Consider the following 20,084-nt stretch of genomic DNA (forward strand, 5'->3'; position numbering starts at 1 on the left):
GGTGACTTCCTAAGGAGAGACACGCAGACATAAACGCATAAGGGTGCTTCTTCTCTCTCTTTGCTTCCTGGCCTGGTACAGGATTGTTCCTCAGCAAGTATTCTGTCATTCACGACCCTTATATACCAGACCAGTGGGGCCACATGACCTTGGACTGTGAATCTCCAAAACTGTGAGCCAACTAAAGCCTCCTTCATAAGAAGCTTATATCAGTGACTTTAGTTTACTGAAAAGCTGACTAATATAATCAAGGAAAATTTCAAGTCAGGATGTAGATGAATAGCATATCTTACAGTGAACTAGAGTGAGGATCTGGGAATTGTAGTTAAGAGCTGTAATAACTTAAAAATCCCTTTTGAAATTTAAAATTTTAGTTTCCTATTCATGTCTCACTTGTTCTACTTCTCATCCAGCTCCCTGCTTACGGCCTGGGAAGGTAGTACAGGATGGTTCAAGTCTTTAGGACCCTGCAGTTACATGGGAGACCCAGAAGAAGCTCCCGGATCCTGGCTTTAGATTGGCTCAGCTGCAGCCATTGAGGTCATCTGAGACGTGAAGTAGCAGGTGGGAGACCTTTCTCTCTGCCTTTCCTTCTCTCTCTCAATCTGCCTTTCCACTAAAAAAGAAAAAGTCTTTCTAACAAAGCCAATATTCCAGAGGAGAGAAGATGAAAGTAACAGGAAGAAGTTGAATTTGAACAAGAAAACAACTTTATCCTATGTGAATGGTGGGAATGAGAACAGGATTGACACAGATATAGACAAATCAATGGGTGCAAATTAGATTGAAGTCCTTTGAGCCTTACCGTCTGCACCTGATATGCCCAAGTCAACACCTGGCAGGAAGCTGCCTCATAGCTTGTGGGGACAGACACAGTCTGGGCTACCACGATGACGACTCTGGAAACAGCTCCAAAGGAGCCAAAGGAGAGCTTCTTATGGGGTGTCACGCTCCCTCTTGTTTGTCTTAGGCCTGAAAGTTCCCCGGACGGGCCACCAGTTGTCTCCGACCTGCCGCTACACTACCTACGAGGCACACTCTTAAGGGTCTGAGAAAACAGGAACCACAACCAGACCCCTTATTGCAAAAAATGGCTGCTTTTATACCCTTCTCTGCTGCTTTTCTCCCTGCTCTCCACCAATCACTTCTCCCTGTGGGTCCACTTGGCGCTACCTGATAGGCCAGTAGCAATGGCATAATCGCAGCGAGGACATCAGCCTATCCCTGTGACTTCCTGTTTGCCTACTGGCAGGACCAACCCTGCCTCCTGGCCCTGGGCCAGCCGCCATCTTGCAATGGCCCTTCCTATTCCTGGTGGCCCCCTGCTCTCCACAGCGGGAGCAGTTCATATTAATCTCAGATCAGAGTAAAAATTCTAGATGTTTCTGTTCAGTTGCTTTCACAGCCAAAGACTACATGGCCATAGTTTAAGAAAGACTTCTGAGTACGTCCTAACATCTCTTAAACTAGATACCAAGTTTCTTGGCTTCAAGAATCATGAACTCCCTCTCCACCTGGACACACTTTTAAAAAAATCAAATATATAGAGCCAATTTTTTCCACCTCTTTCTACAGACAACTTTTCTTTTTTCTTCCAATTTTAGCATTGTCAGTTTCTGTGCAAAGTCTTCCCTGCACTCTCTCTCCTTACCATTTATGTGGGAGATCATAGAGCCAGATGGATATCCCTTTGGCAAATTCCTCTTTATTTTGCCACAATTTAAGTTCCATTTCTGTCTCAAGATGAGTTGAGGTTCTTTTTCACCAGCTAGATATCGTAAGTCACACAAGGACAGGGACTCTTTATTTCCACAACATGGCTGGCACAGAGCACAACGCCCAGTGTGTAGTTAGTGCTCACGAAGGCAAATGCCTATACGTGCTGTAAAAGGCAAGGCAGCAGGAAACTGATGGCCTGAAGCTCTCTCCCTTCTCTGAGTTCCTGCATAGCAAAACTGCATCTTACCTCAGTACAGTCACGCATTGTGCCTAATGATTTCATCGCTGTGCAAACATCATATAGAGTATGCTTACCCAAATCTAGATGGTACAGCCTACTGCACACCCAAGTATATGGTAGACAAACATGGCCTAGCCTGTTACCCCTGGAGGCATGACGAACAAAATGTAGCCAGATTCAATAAAGTACAAGAGAAAATGGTGCAATCAAGCTGTGTGGTAAACAGAAGACGTGTGAGTGTGCTGCCTGCCTAACACAGCACACTGTTTTACAGTAGGTGATTCTTTTTATAAGTTGAAGTACACTCTAAAATAATGACAAAAGTATAGTGTAGTAAACATATAAACCCAATAACATTATTATGTGATTATCATGATCAAATAGTATGCACTCTGCATAATTATACACACTGTATTTTTATATGACTGGTAGTGAGTAGGTCTGTTTATGCCAGCACCCCACAAACACATGAGCTATAACTGCTATGAGATCACTGGGCAATAGGAATTTTAAAGGTTCTTAATAATCCTACAGGGACTTCTGTTATCTGTGTGGTCTGAGATTGACTAAAATGCCAATTTGTGGTGCCTCGATGTACGTAAATAAATGGAAACTTAAGGGATTAGTTCTGGAACAAATAACTGAGTTTCAGCCAACCACAGACCCTCAAATAATCACACCAAACCCAGATAAGGTCTACACCTAGCTGTGACCAATCATGTTACTTCTCCTCCTTCCTCCTGAACTCAGACTACTGAGCTGCACAGTGGCTTTCTTGGATCCTCTTCTGGTTCTTAGTGCTGCTCAATTCATGGGCTGTTCTTGAACAAGTCAGCTTTGTTAACCTGATGTTCCCTAAAGATTTCTTTTCAGAAATACTAATGTGGCAAGGAAGTATAGTGGTTAAGAATTTTATTTGTAAGGGCTGGCACAATAGCTCAACTGGCTAATCCTCCACCTGCAAGCACAGACACCTCGTATAGGCATCTGTTCGGGTCCTGGCTGCTCTACCTCTGATACAGCTGCCTGCCTATGGCCTGGGAATATAGAGGAGGATGACATAAAGCCTTGGCATCTTGAACCCATGTGGGAACCCAGAAGAAGCTCCTGGCTTCAGATCAGCTCAGCTCCAGCCACTGTGGCCATCTGCAGAGTGTACCCAAGGGTGGAATGTCTTTCTCTCTGTCCCTCATCTCTCGTTAAATCTGCCTTTCTATTAAAAACAAATTAATTTCTTTTTTTGAAAAAAGAACTTCATTTGCAAATTAAAGTTCTGTCACTTGCAAAAAGAACATTGTGAGAGGTTCTAGATGGTTGACATATTCTTTCTCTAGCAGAGAGAAAATTCATTGTGGACAAAGAATTAAAAGATAAGCTTATTCTGATGCGAAAAAATTTCAGAAACCACATGATTATCTTATATTGCACATGTTTTATGGACTTGTACACATGGATTCAAAAAGGTTTTGCACCAAAACAAACTTCTCTTGCATGATCTTAGAGGGAGAGACAGCAAGCATGGGAGAAAAGAATTCTCTCGCATTTTATGATTTACTTCCCAACACTTACCATGTGCCTACATGTGGTCCAGGCTGTGATGAGGCCAAAGCCAGGAACCAGGGACTACATACAGGCCTCCCATGTGTATAGCAGAGACCCAACTACCTGAGGCATCAGCCCCTCCTCCCAGGGTCTGTATTCCAGGCAGAAGGCTGGAGGCAGAGCTGGAATAAGTGTGGAACCCAGGCATTCTGATGTGGAACAGAGTTGTAGTTAGCTGTGAGAATAAACACCCACCCTAATCTATCCTTTAGTTTCATTTCCCATAAACTTTCTCAAATATCTTTATGTGGGAAAATACATATATTTTTTGAGTGATTATGATCTATGAATGACTAGAATTTTAGTTTCTTTAAGGAAAATAAAAACATATGGGGCTGGTGCCATGGCATGCTGGCATTCCATATGGGTGCCAGTTCAAGTCGTAGCTGCTCCACTGCCAATGTGTCTGGGAAAGCAGTAAAATCCATCCTAAGTCCTTGGTCTCTTGCATCCACGTGAGGGGGATGCAGAAGAAGCTCCTGGCTCGTGGCTTTGGATCAGCTCAGCCCTTGCCTTTGCAGCCATTTGAGGAGTGAACCAATGCATGGAAAATCTCTCTCTCTGTAAATATGCCTTTAAAATAAAAATAAATATATCCTAAAAAAAACCCCACACTTTGTGTCCAGGAAAGTTAATTTAGACAAGAAAATTCAGATTTAACAAAAAGCATTTTTTAGTATAAGTACTAGGGTCCACCAGAACCTTGATTGCAAATTATTTATGTTGAAAAGTACTGACACTAAAGCTTCCGGATAGCTTCTGGGCTGAGCCAACATTAGAAAAGTCAAGTTTGTGTCTTAAAGCTTCACACTCTGGGAGTTTTCTGGGCCATCTTTGCATAGGTTTGACCTCAGATACAAAATGAACGGACAGATTTTTGGTGTACAAATTCATGTACGTGCAAACTTGCAAAAGAGAAGACATCACCAGTGAGATGCTTACAGCCTCTACCGGGAGAATCATTTGCGAACATACTCGTGATTAGTATTGTATAGTAGACAAATATTTTTCCATGTTCCACCCAAAACAAACGAAAATGGAAACTTCATGAACAACTATAAAATACTTTCAAATTTAAAGACACAGCATTCTTTTATCATCTGGCTACCTTGTACATCTCTCATCAGAATTACATATTTCTTACTTAGTCTCACATAAGAATTTCTAGCAGGAATTTTAATTTGTTCCTTCTGACTGTGGTGCAATTCATTTTTTCTTTTTTTTTTTAGCAGTCAAAACACTGCAAAGCAAAAAAAATGAGAAGAGAGTCACATACTTGTTGATTGTGGGTATTAAGGAACATCAAGTAACTCCATCTGGTATAACCCTTAATTACACATTGCAAACACATCCTAACTCTTTCATGGAAATTTTATCACTGTTAATCACAATGTCTTAATGTAAAGGCATGCAAACTATGTCTTCCAGAGTGTCACTGTGTTGCCATGAAATGTTTGGTCTTAGCCATTTGTGAGAGAATACAATCACTACTCTTGTGGCAAATCAGATAATGGGTCAGACATGAAGGGTAACGTTACAGGGTGCATTAGTCCTTGAGTTTCAGGCAGCCTAATTCACATGGTTTATCTTGTCCATCTAACATGTTTTGCATTTTACTAGAAAATTCAGTCTCTATATCTTATACCAAAATTACTATCAGCTTGATTATTTTACTGCTTAATCTGGGCAGCAGATGAACCAGTACAGATACTCCTGAAGGTGTGCAGTATCCAGTTCCAGATTATACAAAGAAAAGGTCCATTCACTCAGTAACTGCTTGGGGTGTGGTGATCCTGTCATCTTGGTATTTTCTATCGTTGTTCTAGCATTTTCTGATTCTAGGATCTATTGAGTTGTAGTTCAATTCATTCCTTCTTTTTTTTTAAAAGGTTTATTTTTATTACAAAGTCAGATATACAGAGAGAGGAGGAGAGACAGAGAGGAAGATCTTCCATCCGATGATTCACTCCCCAAGTGAGCCGCAACGGGCTGGTGCGCACCGATCCGATGCTGGGAACCAGGAACCTCTTCCAGGTCTCCCATGCGGGTGCAGGGTCCAAATGCACTGGGCCGTCCTCGACTGCTTTCCCAGGCCACAAGCAGGAAACTGGATGGGAAGTGGAGCTGCCGGGATTAGAACCAGCGCCCATATGGGATCCCGAGGCGTTCAAGGCGAGGACTTTAGCCGCTAGGCCACGCCGCCGGGCCCAATTCATTCCTTCTTGTTCCACCTGTGATGAAGGCCTCTGGCCACTCTCCCATTCACTCTTCCCTTGACCATACTCAGCTTCTAGCTAAGTATGGTATTTAAAAAAACTCACCAAGAAAAAAAAACCCCTGTTTTGTGAAAAGAACAATTCAATCTTACTGAAAGTCATACTTAGATGACCAAGGAAAGAGTAATTATTAGTGCTTTAAATTTACTTTTGATATCAAAATACTAGCTTGCTTAGTAATGTTGAAAGGCATACTGAAGTTACAGCACTTAGCTGCTGTTGTGTCTCAGGATAAAAATGCATGACACAGACATCTTAAGGACTTAATAGCAGTGTGAATCCAGACAAGATGAGCAACAGAAGAAAAAGTTGCTTGAAAGAGTTGAAACTAAACCTGAACACTGGAATATATTGTAAAACACAGGGGACAACGGGGAGCAAAAGGGAGACAGAGAAAGGGGAGGGGAAGCCCTACCTACAAAACTGTAAAGCAGAAACAAAAATTTAAAAAAAAAATCCTAAACCTGCTAGAACATCTAGATGCTTGTGGGTCGACAGGACCTGAAAAATCAGACAGATGGTAACTTACGATATGGAAAAATGTTTACTAGAAATAAATTAATAAAACACTGGAAACAAGCTCACCAAATATGCAGAATGGGAGGCAGGGAGAGAGTAGTTTCCAAAAGACAGCGGCTCATTAGGAGATGAGCACCAGATGCCAGGTGGAGCGTGGCAGACACATAAGTGCTCTTTCTGATTCGCTTCAGGGGAGCAGCAGAAAAGAACCAGGTGAGAGAGCCAAAACAGCCCTGAGCAGCCTGGGGCCACTTCTCCAGCCTGGCTATTTGCTGGACTCCCAAATGGAAGCCCCCATCCCTCATTTCTGCCAGGGGAGGAGGTTTCTCTCAGTAGGCTGAGTTCCGGAATCATCTATTTGGTTGGTCATAAGAGTGGACAATCTGAGACACTACCCCGGACACTGAACCCTGCTAGGCTGGTCATGTCTGTATGAGATCAGAGCTGTGAGAGCTGTAGGAGAATTAACAGTGGGCCCTGCACAGTGATGTCATTGTCATTCAGGAAGTTCAGGATATTGGTGTGGTGCTACGGGGAAAGCATACCTGTTGACAGTCTTGCAAATCCATAGCTCATTTTGGCAATATAATCAGTCCGGCAGATGCCATTAGCTTATTCTTACGGGGGTGGGAGTTGGGGTGGTGTGTTTGTGGGGGTGGCGGCGTGTGTGTGTTAGTTAGCCTGATAACAAGTCAGTGAGGAACAGAGCCTTCATGACATCTCTGTGTGAGTAGAAACCAAGTGTGGGAGTCTTTCTCTTCCCCAAACTTTAATATTGTCTTTTATATCTGAAGTTAAAGGAAAGGCCATTGGTTCTTTTAATGAACGTTTTACACTGAATGGAACCTGACAATAGATATTGACTGAGTTTGAGCTAATTTCTTTACTTGATGACTAAAGTCAAATTATTCTCAGAGGAAAGAATTCCAGACTACAGGTTCCTGAGCACAATTGATTAATTTAGGGTTTGGCCATGTCATCAACCTCCCTGGACCTTGGTGTCCTCGTGGAGTGAAATGTGTATGATGAACTAAAATAATCCCTAAAGTCTTTTTCAGATCTAGCATTCCAGAATGAATGCAGTTGGTATCTTCAGGAGAGAAAGCAAGCAGTTGGAGACTGAATGATCAGAGATTTTCATGTTAAAAACAATACAGTTTAGGGCTCCGCAGCGTGGCCTAGTGGCTAAGGTCCTCGCCTTGATCCCATATGGCCGCTGGTTCTAATCCCGGCAGCTCCACTTCCTCTCTGTCTCTCCTCCTCTCAGTATATCTGACTTTGTAATAAAAATAAAATAAATCTTTAAAAAAAAAAAACAATACAGTTTGGGCCTGGCGGCGTGGCCTAGCGGCTAAAGTCCTCGCCTTGAAAGCCCCGGGATCCCATATGGGCGCCGGTTCTAATCTTGGCAGCTCCACTTCCCATCCAGCTCCCTGTTTGTGGCCTGGGAAAGCAGTCGAGGATGGCCCAAAGCCTTGGGACCCTGCACCTGCGTGGGAGACCTGGAAGAGGTTCCTGGTTCCCGGCATCGGATTGGTGCGCACTGGCCCGTTGCGGCTCACTTGGGGAGTGAATCATCGGATGGAAGATCTTCCTCTCTGTCTCTCCTCTCTGTATATGTGACTTTGCAATAAAAATAACTAATCTTTTAAAAAAAATACAGTTTGCGCATTCTTTGCATGATCTGCTTTCTCTGATTACCAAAGGACACAGGAGAATCACACAAAGTCCAGACCACAAGAATGTAAAATGTAGACTGTAAATGCTCTTGTAATCTCCAATGGTATCTACTCAGACTTTATTCTTCTAGGTATTTTTTATGAGCCCTAAGTATAATAATTTCTACCTTATAAAATGGAACCCAAAGCACAATTTTCTTCAATAAATTTTTAAAAACTTGAGACATTTTTCCATCATGTTGTTGCACAAACATCTAACTTTTTAAATAATTTATTTTTATTTGAAATGCAGAATTGCACAGAGAGGAGAAATGGAAAAGGGGAAGAGAGAGAGAGAAAGAGAGAGAAACTGAGAGGGAGAGAGAGAGGGAGAGATCTGCCATCCCCTGGTTCACTCTCAAGATGGCTGTAATGGCTGGAGCTGAGTTGAACTGGGGCCAGGAGATAGGAGCTTCCTCCAGGTCTTCCATTTGGGTGCAGGGTCCCTGGATTTGAACCATGTTCTGCTACTCTCCAAGGGCACAAGCAGGGAGCTCAATTAGAAGTGGAGCAGTCAATAACTGTACTTGATCAGTGGATATGCAACAAGGTGGAACATTCCACATGGGGGGAGGGCAGGGGGAGGGGTGGGGTGATTCCCAGTTCCAACGAAACTGTATCACATAATACAATGTAATCAATGAATAAAAATAAAAATAATACAAAGAAAAATAAAAAGAAAAAAAAGAAAAAAAAAAAGAAGTGGAGCGGTCAGGACTCCAACCCACACACCCATACGGGATGTTGGCTCAGCAGACATACAATTACCCTGATATATAACACCATTCTGGCCCTCACATCTCATTTTTTACATTATATTTTAAAATTAGTTCAGAGTGCTGCGGTATAATCTATAAATAGTAGTTGCATAACAGAAATTTTTTTTGTTCATCATGAAGAACACTGTATAATGATTCCATGAACATCTAGTTCCAAAAAATTCCCTTCTAATATTACCTTCTAACACCCATTTCCAATCCATCAACAAGTCCTTGTTACTCACCTAATTTCTTGGGAATCCATCTACCTCCTGCCATGTAATTGCTTCTGTTTCATTCAACTGGCATTTCAACACTGCCCTCTTGTGCAATTGTTTCTTACCTGGTCTTCTCTCTCCCCAAGTCTAACTTTCTCATTATCTTTATTTCCCAGTTTAAAACCCTCAATGGACCAGCACCATGGTGTAGTGAAATCAGTTGCTATATATTATTCTGACTTCTGTGTGAGCATAGGTTTGAGTTCCTACCTTTCCATTTTTGATTCCACCCCATGTCAATCCAAATGGGAAAGCAACAGTAGATGACCCACATGGCTGGACCCCTTTCACCCATGTGGGAGACTGGAGTTCTACACTCATGGCTTCAGCCTGGCCCAGTCTCAGCTGTTATAACCATTTGGGGGAGATTTGGGGAATGAATGAACCAACAGATCTTTGTCATGTTTCTTTCTCTTTCTCTCTCTCTCCCCTTCTCCATCTCTTTCTTCAAAAACATTAGTAACATGAACAACAAAAAGCCATCCAAAAGCTTCTCTCTGTTCTTATGATAAAGACCACTGACTATGATAGCTGCATTTTCCTTAATTTCCTTTCAGATTTGCCAGCACATGCTAATTTCTAAGGGTGTTTCTAGCCCATATCCTAAGACATAGACTAATTGGAGAACACTGGCAAGAACGTCACCAGAAGCCTAGAATCCAGGAGCAGCCTGCCCTAGTGCATGCCTTTGTTTGTGTACAGTCAACATAAAGGACTTTATGAATTAGCCAAGCAGATGTCATACATTAGGTTTCCTTGGTGCGGGTGGTTTTTATGAGGCTGTACTGGCTAGAAGCAGCATGAAGCATTCCCACTCTTGCATCAGTGCAGCAGACTGTAGTGATTTGGGAGCCTGCATACTTCACAATGGCTCTGTTCTTCCTGAAAATGCCACATCCAGCAGCCAGCTCAAAGGATTGCAGCTGCTTGAATTCAACTCTTACATGAGCTCAACTCTTCTTCAAGCAGGCTGTCACAACTGTTCAAACTTTCCATGAAAGATACACTTGGAGAAACCAAAAGAATAGGAGGAGGGACTTCACCGTTCTTACAGAACTAAGTGTGCAGGTGCTTTCACCGTTGCTTATTAATCATCTTGGAACGTGAGGCTGAACGGAACATGAGGTCATGAGGAAGGGAACCTTTATCCCTTACCCACCTCTTCATGTTGCAAGCTTCCACACCTACAAAATTCACTTCCCAAGTACAACACCAGATGACAGCATGTGGCCTCCAAGGTCCTGCACGATCTACCTCTCCTGGGACTCACTGTGGTCAGTTACACTTCTGGAATTTACCCCACCTCAGGCTGTGGGAGCCTGCTCTCTACCTTCCTGCCTCTTCCACTCCCTGTGCCCAGTGAGGTGCCCTTCTACCTGCATATCTCATGCACAAACCCCTCTGTCCTTAGGGAGGCTGCTCCTGCCTGCTGGTGCCCAATATTTGTTCCCTGCAGTCCACACTGGCTCTTTTGGCCATGTGTTGGCATAGTCAACGGACTGACCCTGCTCCCCAGATAAGTCTGTGGCCAGGCCCACTTGGCTCACTTTTGTATCCTCTCCACCTGCCACAGGGCTTGGCCTCCACAGACACTTGCTGAGTAAAAGTACATTTTGGTTTGTCTTCTACACAACATTAACAGAAAAAGGAAAGAATATGTTCTAGCTCCAGATCTGCTACCTAGCTGGGCTCTTCTGCAGAAAGAATAGTTTACAATGAGATTTCTGTAGAAATTCAATGAAATTCACAAAATGAAGGAATCAGAATAGCTAAGAACCAGAAATGAGGCCATGGGTTTCTCTTTCAAGTGCAGTAAGTGCCAACTCGGTGGTTTTGAAATGTTTCTGTGGAAATGACGACCTAATAAAGGTCACCATCTTCAGCTCCTGCTTCAGTATGTTTTGCAGTTTTCCTATCTGAACACTGACATGGTGATCATCTCAGCATGTAGTCATTTCTGCTTTCTTAAGAGAATTCCACTGGGACTCTTTTTCCTGTAAGTTTCTGGCACCTGTCCTACCTGGCACTAATGCCTTATAATTTGGATAGAGTTATGTTTAGAAGGTTTGTCCCTTGAGCATATACTTTAGCAGACAGTTTCTCAAGGAAATGCACCTAGTTTGAAATGGAGGGGAAATCCCATGTATTCAAGCTTGGACATCCATCCTGCCACTTTGCGAGGCCTTCAGCTAAGGCAAAGATGAGGTGAGTTGTGGGGAGGCGTGTACAGCTGGAGCCTCACCCTCCCTTATTTCCTTCCAGCCTGTATCCCTCACACTGCCCTGCTCAGAACTGTCTCATTTTGACATTCAAGAAATCTCTACAGGCCACCAAGTCTGAGAACTCAGAATTCTTAAAGCTTTACCATGTGCACACCTTGCTAAGGAGACACAAGTTAGGGGAAGGAGTCAGCCTTTTGGTTGGATGGATAAGAAAAGTGGAACCCAAGGTGATGAGGTAAAGTTCCTGAGATCCCACAACCAAAGGATGGGCCAGGGTCAAACCTGATGAGAACCCAGCCAGCATTCCAGTCTCTTCGGGAACAGCCAGGCCCAAGGGAGACCACATGGCTTTCACCTTTTCTTCCACTGGGACTCATTCATTTAGGATTTTTACTGCATGATACAGGTTGGCAGAAAGTACATCCCTGCCGCCAAGTATCTTTTCAGAGGACTCTCATAAAGGAAGTCATGGGTGGATGCCTCCTGACATGAGTTGAAGGATTTAATGGGGACAAATGTGCATATGATGCTGTCATTTGTGCCTCACAGGTGTCACTCCAATGATTTCTGACTTATGGGCATGGGTGTGCATGTCTTGCCTGGTCACGCCTGTCATTAGGTGTGCCATTAAGCCTGCAAAGTGCTCTGGCTGCAGATTTCCGAGTTTTGATGTGTTTGCTTGTTTGCTTTTTGTTCAACTGGTTACCTTTTAAAGGACAACTGCCTGCCAGGGATTACAATTCCAGCAATTTTACTCTCTAAAGCTACTTATGCTTCCCCCAATCCTTCCTCCTTTCTCCATTTGAACTACAAAAACGTAACACTCCTATGACTCCATTAAATCCTTCAATGTGGCTCTCTCCACATCAGTGAGCTGTAACTTCTCTATCTCCCATTGTCTTCAGGCTCCTCTCCCCAGAGCGACCAGCCTAGCCCTGTGTTTCAGAACCAAATACTAGCTTCTTTTCCTTGGGACAAAAAAGCAAGGCATCGGTGCGGGGCTGAATACATGTTCTAGCACAAGGATCCTGGGGATGTAGTGGGGCTTGAGGGGGTCTCTGCCCAGGTGCTAGCACATGGTTAAAGCTTTGTGTCCACTCCTAGAACACTTGGCTTCCTTCACCAAAGCCAAACCCAGCAGGGATCATAGAGACCTGTCCTGTCAGGTCTCAAAGAGAATACAGATAAATTGCATACTGTAAGCTAAATCTTGACTGTCTAGCCAATTAACTCTGGTTTATAATTCTCCTTAGGATGTGATGATAGCACTCAATGTTTTTTGTTTTACACCAGCTGGCTAGCAAATCAGGATTAAAACCCTGGTCATTGGTCATTTCAACTTTGGACCATGAGTTCAGTCAGCTTTACCCTACTGCTTGACAGTGGCTGTGAAACATGACGGGAGGGAAGGGAGTTGTTCTGGAGCAGTTCAGTCAAAGACTGTAGAAGTGCAAACTGGAAACCTGGGTTCTCACTTCGGGCTAACCCTAATTTATCTACAGGCTAGCCTTGGCGATCCCTTCTCTTCAGGCCTCATTTTTCTTGAATATAAAGTCAGCGGTTGGGCTAGGGATTTAGGGCAGCTGTTAAGGCCCTGCTTGAGACACCTGTAACCCATAATAGAGAGTTTGGCTGGGGTCCTGGTTATACAGCTTCTGATCCAGGTTCCTGCTAATGAACAACTTGGGAGGGAACAGATGCTGGCTCAAGTACCTGGATCCCTGCCATGCATTTAGGAGTCCGGGAATAAGTTCCAGATGTCTGGCTTTGACCTGGCAACCCCAGTAATTGTGGGTATCTGGAGAATGAAGCAGCAGAGAGAAGATCATTCTCTCTGTCTTCACGATTTCACTCTTTCAAATCAAATAAAAATAAACAAAAAATTTAAAACCATATGAGAGCTTGTGACCAATGAAAGCCCCTTCCAGATCCTGATTCTATCCGTGGACATCTAAATGTCTCAATTTTTGTTGCTTAAGAAATAGATTTAGAGTTGGCATTGTGACTTTGTAAAGCTACCTTCTGCAATGCTGGCATCGCATAGGGATGCTCTTTCGAATTCTGGCTGCTTCACTTCCCATCCAGCTCCCTGTTAATGCACCTAAAAAAGGAACAGAATATGGGCCATGTTTTTGGACCCCTGCCACCCAGTTGGGATAGTCAGATGAAATACCTGACTCCTGGTTTTATCCTGGCCCAGAGCTGGTCGTTGTGGTCGTTTGGGGCATGAGCCAGGAGGTTTCTCTTTCTCTGTGTCTTCCCCACCCAGCCCCACACTGCGTGTGTGTGTGTCTCTCCCCCTTCTCTCTGTAACTCTGCCTTTCAAATAAATAAATAAAATATTTTTAAAAGAACAGAAATAGGTTTAAAATTGACTTAAATCTAAATCTTTTTTCATTATTCAGAAAATCAAAGAAAAGGGCTACAAAAGAGTGTTCATTTTTAATTTTTTAATTTTTTTAATTGGAAAGGCAGATTGTACAGACAGGGAGATATAGAGAGAAAGATCTTATGTCTGCTGGTTCACTCCCCAAGTGGCTGCAATGGACAGAGCTGAGCTGAATTGAAACCAGGAGCCAGGAGCTTCTTCTAGGTTTCCCAGGTGGGGGCAGAGTCCCAAGGCTTTGGGCCATCCTTTACTGCTTTCCCAGGCTTCAAGCAAGGAGCTGGATGGGAAGCGGAGTAGCCTGGACATGAACTGGTACCCATATGGGATCCCAGCATGTGCAATGGGAGGATTTTAGTCACTAGGCTAGTGTGCTGGACCCAGATCCATATTGTTTGAATGATAAAATGTGATTGTTGCCATTGGGTCAACATAAGGATTCACGGAGATAAGAAAACCAGGCAGGAGAAGAAATCCATTTTTAAATGAGGTATTTTTCTGCATTTCCAATGCTCCCACAAGATCCGAGGGTTGCAGCTGATGGAGTCCCCTCTGAGTAGCACAGCCCATTGGCTTCATGGGAAAAAGAGGGATGGACAGGCTTTGGAGGCACAGACGTGGGTTTGAATGTGATCTTTTCTAGGTGGCAGCTCTTTAACCACTGTGTAATGGATACATGATTTTCTATCTTCTGAGATATTAATAAAGAGAGGCTTATCAGAGCTGTCTGTCTCTGGGTTCCCTAAGCTCATCACCTTTATCCTCACTAAGCTCCTCCCACAATTTTTTTTTTTACTTTGAATCTATTGCTTCAAGAGCAACTGTACCTATGCACATATAAATTAGATCTTTGCCAGAATGTTCATACCTGATTTCATTTCTTTCAGCACATAAAGCAAGAAAACGTATTTGTGAAGTTACCTCTTAATGCAAAGCATGGAGCTGTGTGATTTTGGAAGTGACTCCACCCCTCACTGAAGCACAACAAAGACAGGTAGCATTGCATGTGTTTCTGAGTCAGACAGACCCAACAGCAGCTGCTGCAGCCCTCACTCACCAAGCTGCAATCACTAACTAAGCCGGACAAACATGCCTGACACCCAGTCCTTCATCTGCCCACTGGGATTACTGCCTTCACCATTAGTGTTGTGAGAATTTTGTAAAGTGCAGGGCTGTGTGTGCAAGGCCCCAAGCTCCACCTCCTCCAGAGCCCATGATGTTCTCTCTGGCAGAGAGCCCATGATGTCCTCCCCATCTAAAGGTAGGGTCTACTCTCCTTACCCTGGAATCTGGCCTCTTGCTTCCAGCCCAGGACCTGTTGCTTCCCAGGGACTCCACAATGGTCAGCCAATTCTCGGAAATGGAGTCATCTCTCTGACCTTGGATGTGTTAGGAAGCCTGGGCAGGTCAGCAGATAAGACCAACTGTGCCCTGCTCAGATGGCTGAGCCACAGAATCCCAAGCTGAGTAAACAGCAGTTGTTTAAGCCAGTGTGCAGGTGGGGGAGGGGGAGTTACACAGCAGTGGATGACTGAATATAGAAATAGTTTCTCAGTAAACAATAGCTATCATATTCTTTTGGGAAAAGGTACTTAACAGATAATAAGTTGTCCATCTGTGTTTTTAGTTGGTTATTACTAATGACTAATAGCTGATCAGAGAAATGTGATTCAGTATAGTCCCAGTAATTTCAGAAACATTATTTAGCCCCTTCAAGACTCCGTTTTCTCTTCTGTAAACTCAGGTCATTAGACAAAGGGATTTATAGCTCTCGCCCAGATCTAAACAAGCACTCGAGGGTACATTTTTTTTCCAAAATGCAATCTTATTTTCTTGCTATCATATAGTCCTGAACCCAATTTAATGTTCTCTTTACATTACATCTGGCTTATCAGTGACAAAATTCACTGTATTATTTTTGCTGCCTAGGCAACTGGTTGTGACTACATCTCATGCTTATCACTGTAACCCTATGTTGAACCTGTAAGGTGGGTCTCCTTGCTTGGCAGGAACCCTTGTAGCCAAACTCCTAGGGACCAGGGCTGAAATAATGCCACCTATATTCCAGTGGGGATCTAAAAGTATGTGCCTCTTAAGGATGACTGGAAAGTACAGCTGGGAATCTTTTCCTCTTTCTGGGCACATTAAAGACACTGGATGGCCGCGCCTTTCAGCAACATGACCATCCAATACAAGGGGTACAAAGAATCACAGGTATAAAGAATCAAACCTTTGCATTTATGATACATCAATGCCTGAGATATGTACTCATTTATCAAGGGAAGGGGATGATTAAGTCAAAGATGAAAAAAGAATTTGAGACTCTTGTGTGCAGAGTCCCACTCTAGGACTAAGGAATAACTACAACGGTATCCACATACATGTTATGCTGGAAAGCTAAGGGTGTGGCAGGGAGCCCATAGCGAGGGTAAACTACCTGCTCTCACCAGCATGAGGCATCTGTCATAAGCCACCAGTTTATCCTATAAATACAAATTAGTTTTCTGTAACTTACAACTTGCCATATTTTGGTCAACATTCAGTTGGGGAAACAGGGAATAAAGACTGTTCTTTTGACCACTTGCACTAATGTCAACCAATCCAGAGTCAGGTATGTTTTGCCGCTACAAATTAAGCTCCAGCAGGTAAGGTGTATACAACATGTTACCAACAGTTTAATTGTATCTTCAGATACATATATTTAAGTCTACATAAAGAAGCACTAGGTTGTTGATACTGTCAATATAGCTGGCTCACTTTTCATTCAAAAATCTCTTTTCTGTGAGGAAAACCAAATGGTGCTCCAAGGTGATAATGGTGAGCAGAACATTGCAAAGGAGTGTGGCTTACACTTACCTACCTGGCCAAAACAGCCAAAACAGGCCTGAAGTGTCGTGCAAATTAAGATCACAGACTGTCTTCCAAGAATTTCTTTTAGTTCAAATCTTCCACAGCACTGTTTCCCTAAATATCTCTTGAGTTGATTCTACTGTCTTCTTTCTCCTGTTATTTGGGATTTTATCTTACTTATTTCAGAGGACAATGAATACCAAGTGAATGGTTTATTCCCCAAACTCCTAATACAGCCAGGGCTGCACTAGGACCAAGGCCACGATCCTGGTCTCCCACGTAAGTAGCAGGAACCCAGTGACTGGGGCCATCACCACTCCCTCCCACGGGGTCAGCATTGGTAAGAAGCTGGAATCAGGAGTGGAACTGAGCCTCAAACCCAAGCATGAGGTTTTGGGATTTGGGTGTCTTAAGTGCTAGGCACACACTGACCCTCATATGGACGCTTGCAGCAGCTGCCTCTGGTCTTGCTTGTATCTTTCTCCTTTTGTTCTCGATACAGGCCTAATAAACTTTCTAGAACAGAGATCTGCTTGGCTAAAATCCTTCAATGGCTTTGCCTAAGATATAAGACCCTGAAGACAGAGGCTCTGTCCCCAGCACCTGGCCAACTCTCTGGTACCTCTAGGTTCACACACGATATTCACAAGCCCAGGTGAGGGTTTGATTTTTGAGTGCCATCTGTACACCGAACAGAGTTCAGCACTCCTGGTACAACTTGAGAAACATCTTACGTGAGCAACCTTCCCTGCAGGCCCAGAGCATCTTCAGATGCCTAACAACACTCTGAATGACTATTTATAGTCTTCAATGCTCTGCTTTACAACACATAATATCCATGTGATATTTAAGGATAGCATCATGTTGATGATCCAAAGTCCTTCTGAAGAGCCCAACCTTTGCAGGACCATGACATTCACAGGTGCAAAGGGTGTGAGTGGATGAAAGATTTAGTCCACACCTTATTCTCTAAAATAGCATTCAGGGCATAACTGTAGTAAGAAAGCTTACAGCTAGGGAGACAGGATGATTCTGTAGGTAAGAGCAGGTGCTAAGAAAAGCTACAACTGGGTGACACATCTAACCTGCAAATAAATGGGTAAAGGAAGGCCCCAAAACTGTCTTCCCATAGGATGAACCAATCAGTTTTTTTTTTTTCTTGGATACTAGGAAGCATCAATTATGTGATCAGATAATCAGTGAGGAGAGAGAGACAGAGATGACACCTAATAGGAAATAGGTACCATGCATTTTAAAAATGCATTTTTAGATGCCATGTAACCAGCCAAAGATTCAGGGTTCCTGGAAAATATGTATGACCAGGGTGATGTGAAACAGTCCAGAGAGAGGAAAGCCTGCTCCCAGGAGACTAGTGAACTCTACTAACCAGAATTCTGTCCAAGAAGCACGATCGATGGGCTCCTGGGCCCCAAGGCAAGGAGGGCATCACCTACTCTGCCTTTGGGCTGGAATTGGCCAGAGCTTGGCCAGCTTGAGTTTCTAATCTCAGAGAGGCAAACAGTGTGAAGTCCTGGAGGATGAGAAGTGTTCATGTTATTGATAAACAAGTTTTTGCTTCGTTTCACATTTTATGTATGTCAAAGCTCCCTGGAGCATGGCTAAGACGAGTCACATTTATCTTTAGAGATTATTAGATATCTTCATCGTCAGCATCAAGCTCCAAGGCCAGCTGCCATGACAGGAGCTTGCCATGACTTGCCAAATGAAGGGAGAGCAGAATCAGAGGCCAAAGGAAGCACCAAGAGCGACAAGCCACAGGGATAGACCGCCCTGCCCATCCTTTCGTAGCATTTGTTCCATTTCTTGCTTTTTCAGGAACCCATCACAGTTTAGGGAAAAGCAAGTCATCCAAGAGCTCAACTTTTCTTCCCGAGTTTCAGGTAACTGCTGCAATGCCAGTGTCTGTACAGAAACAACCAGAAAGCTGTTTAATGGGCACTGGCGTTCAAAGTCACAAAGCTTCGACACTTGCATAGTTTTTGAAATTAGCGTTCCCTGGAGGATTAAATGGAGGGGGAGCTGTCCACCAGTAATCCACCATCTTGAAAAAAGCGGCCAGTTTCCATGACTTTCTCATCTCCGCTCTCAAGGAGTCCTCTGCCCTAGCCATTCCTCCTCACAGCAGTGGGGCCGCAACCACTGAGGACCCTCGCACTCCACCCCGTCCTCAGCTAGAGCCGGACGCACCCTCAGTACTTCTCCCCCCAGGTAGATGGGAACAATGTACACGCCGTGTATTTTTGAAAAACGATTTTCTCATGGAAGACAGACTTCCTCTAATGTCACTGGGTACACATCTGCACTGTGACGGAACATTAAATGTACTCACACAAGTTTCTGTTTTCAAGGTTTGTAATGGTGAGAAGGGCAAACAACAACGAAAACAACAAAAAAACCCAAACCTGATTTCTTGCTCCTGTCACTGGAAAAATCCTCCAGTGGCAGTTTATGCAAATCTCACTTCACCAGGGTTGCCAAAGTTCAGTCGACCTCGGAGATGCTTGCCTAATTCCTAAATATTTAGTGGCTGCCTAACTGCACGCACCTGGCACGCTCTGCGCACGACGCGCCCGCCTCCTCCCCTTTCTCCAGCTCCACAGCCACGGATGGTGCCCGAACCCTGGACCCAAGGACGTTTCAAAGAAACGGCGGCGCGCTCATTCCAGGTCCGTTTTACTCAAAACGCTCAGTTGCTTAGACGGGTGGAGGGTGGGAAGGGGAAGCACCAAGAAAGAAGAGAAGAACCTCTTGCCGTTTTTCCTGTTCAAGTTCTCAGACACCGCTTAAGGTTCATTAATTGGGGATTTGAAAGAAAAGCCCCCCGCCCCTCCCCGCCCTAATTTGATCCCACCTGAACTTCGTAAACGGTTTGGTCTTTAGTTTGGGGGAATTCACTTCTCTGACAGAGCCCTGGAGCCCTGACTTTGGCCTGAACACATCGATTCAGAGTCGCCTCTGTCCTACTTAGTCGTTAATTATTACTACTGCGGGGGCAAAGGGGACTGCAGAAACAGGAGCGACCCGAGGGGAAAGTCGGGGGCGTGATGCCCCAAAGCCAGGTTCCGCGGCAGTCGCACCCTTCTCCCGCGGCGGACACCGCGCGCGCGGCGCGAGGCCGTCCCTACCTGGGGCCGGGCGGTGGTGGCGGTGGCGGCGGCGGTGGCGCTGACGGGGTCGCGGCGCCCATGGCTTCGCCGTCCTCGGACGGCCGCGCCGGGAACCGCGAGAGGCTGAGGGCAGAGCAGCGCCCGGAGCCCGCCGCGCCCGCGGGGCCGCCCCGGCGCAGTCATTGGGCCCACGCATCACGTGGACGGCCCCGGCGGGCCCCGGCCGTCGGCGTCACCCTTTACCTGTGCGCCCCTCACCGGAACCGCGCGGAGCGGTGCTGGCCCTGCGGGGCGCTCAGGAGCCGGCAGAAGGGGAGCTCGGTCCCCAGCACCGACGGCCCCTTCCCCAGCTTCAGACTCTGACCAAGCTCCCGCCGTGCCGGGAAG

This window comes from Ochotona princeps, chromosome 11, assembly GCF_030435755.1.
Source record: "Ochotona princeps isolate mOchPri1 chromosome 11, mOchPri1.hap1, whole genome shotgun sequence".
In the NCBI taxonomy this organism is placed as follows: domain Eukaryota; kingdom Metazoa; phylum Chordata; class Mammalia; order Lagomorpha; family Ochotonidae; genus Ochotona; species Ochotona princeps.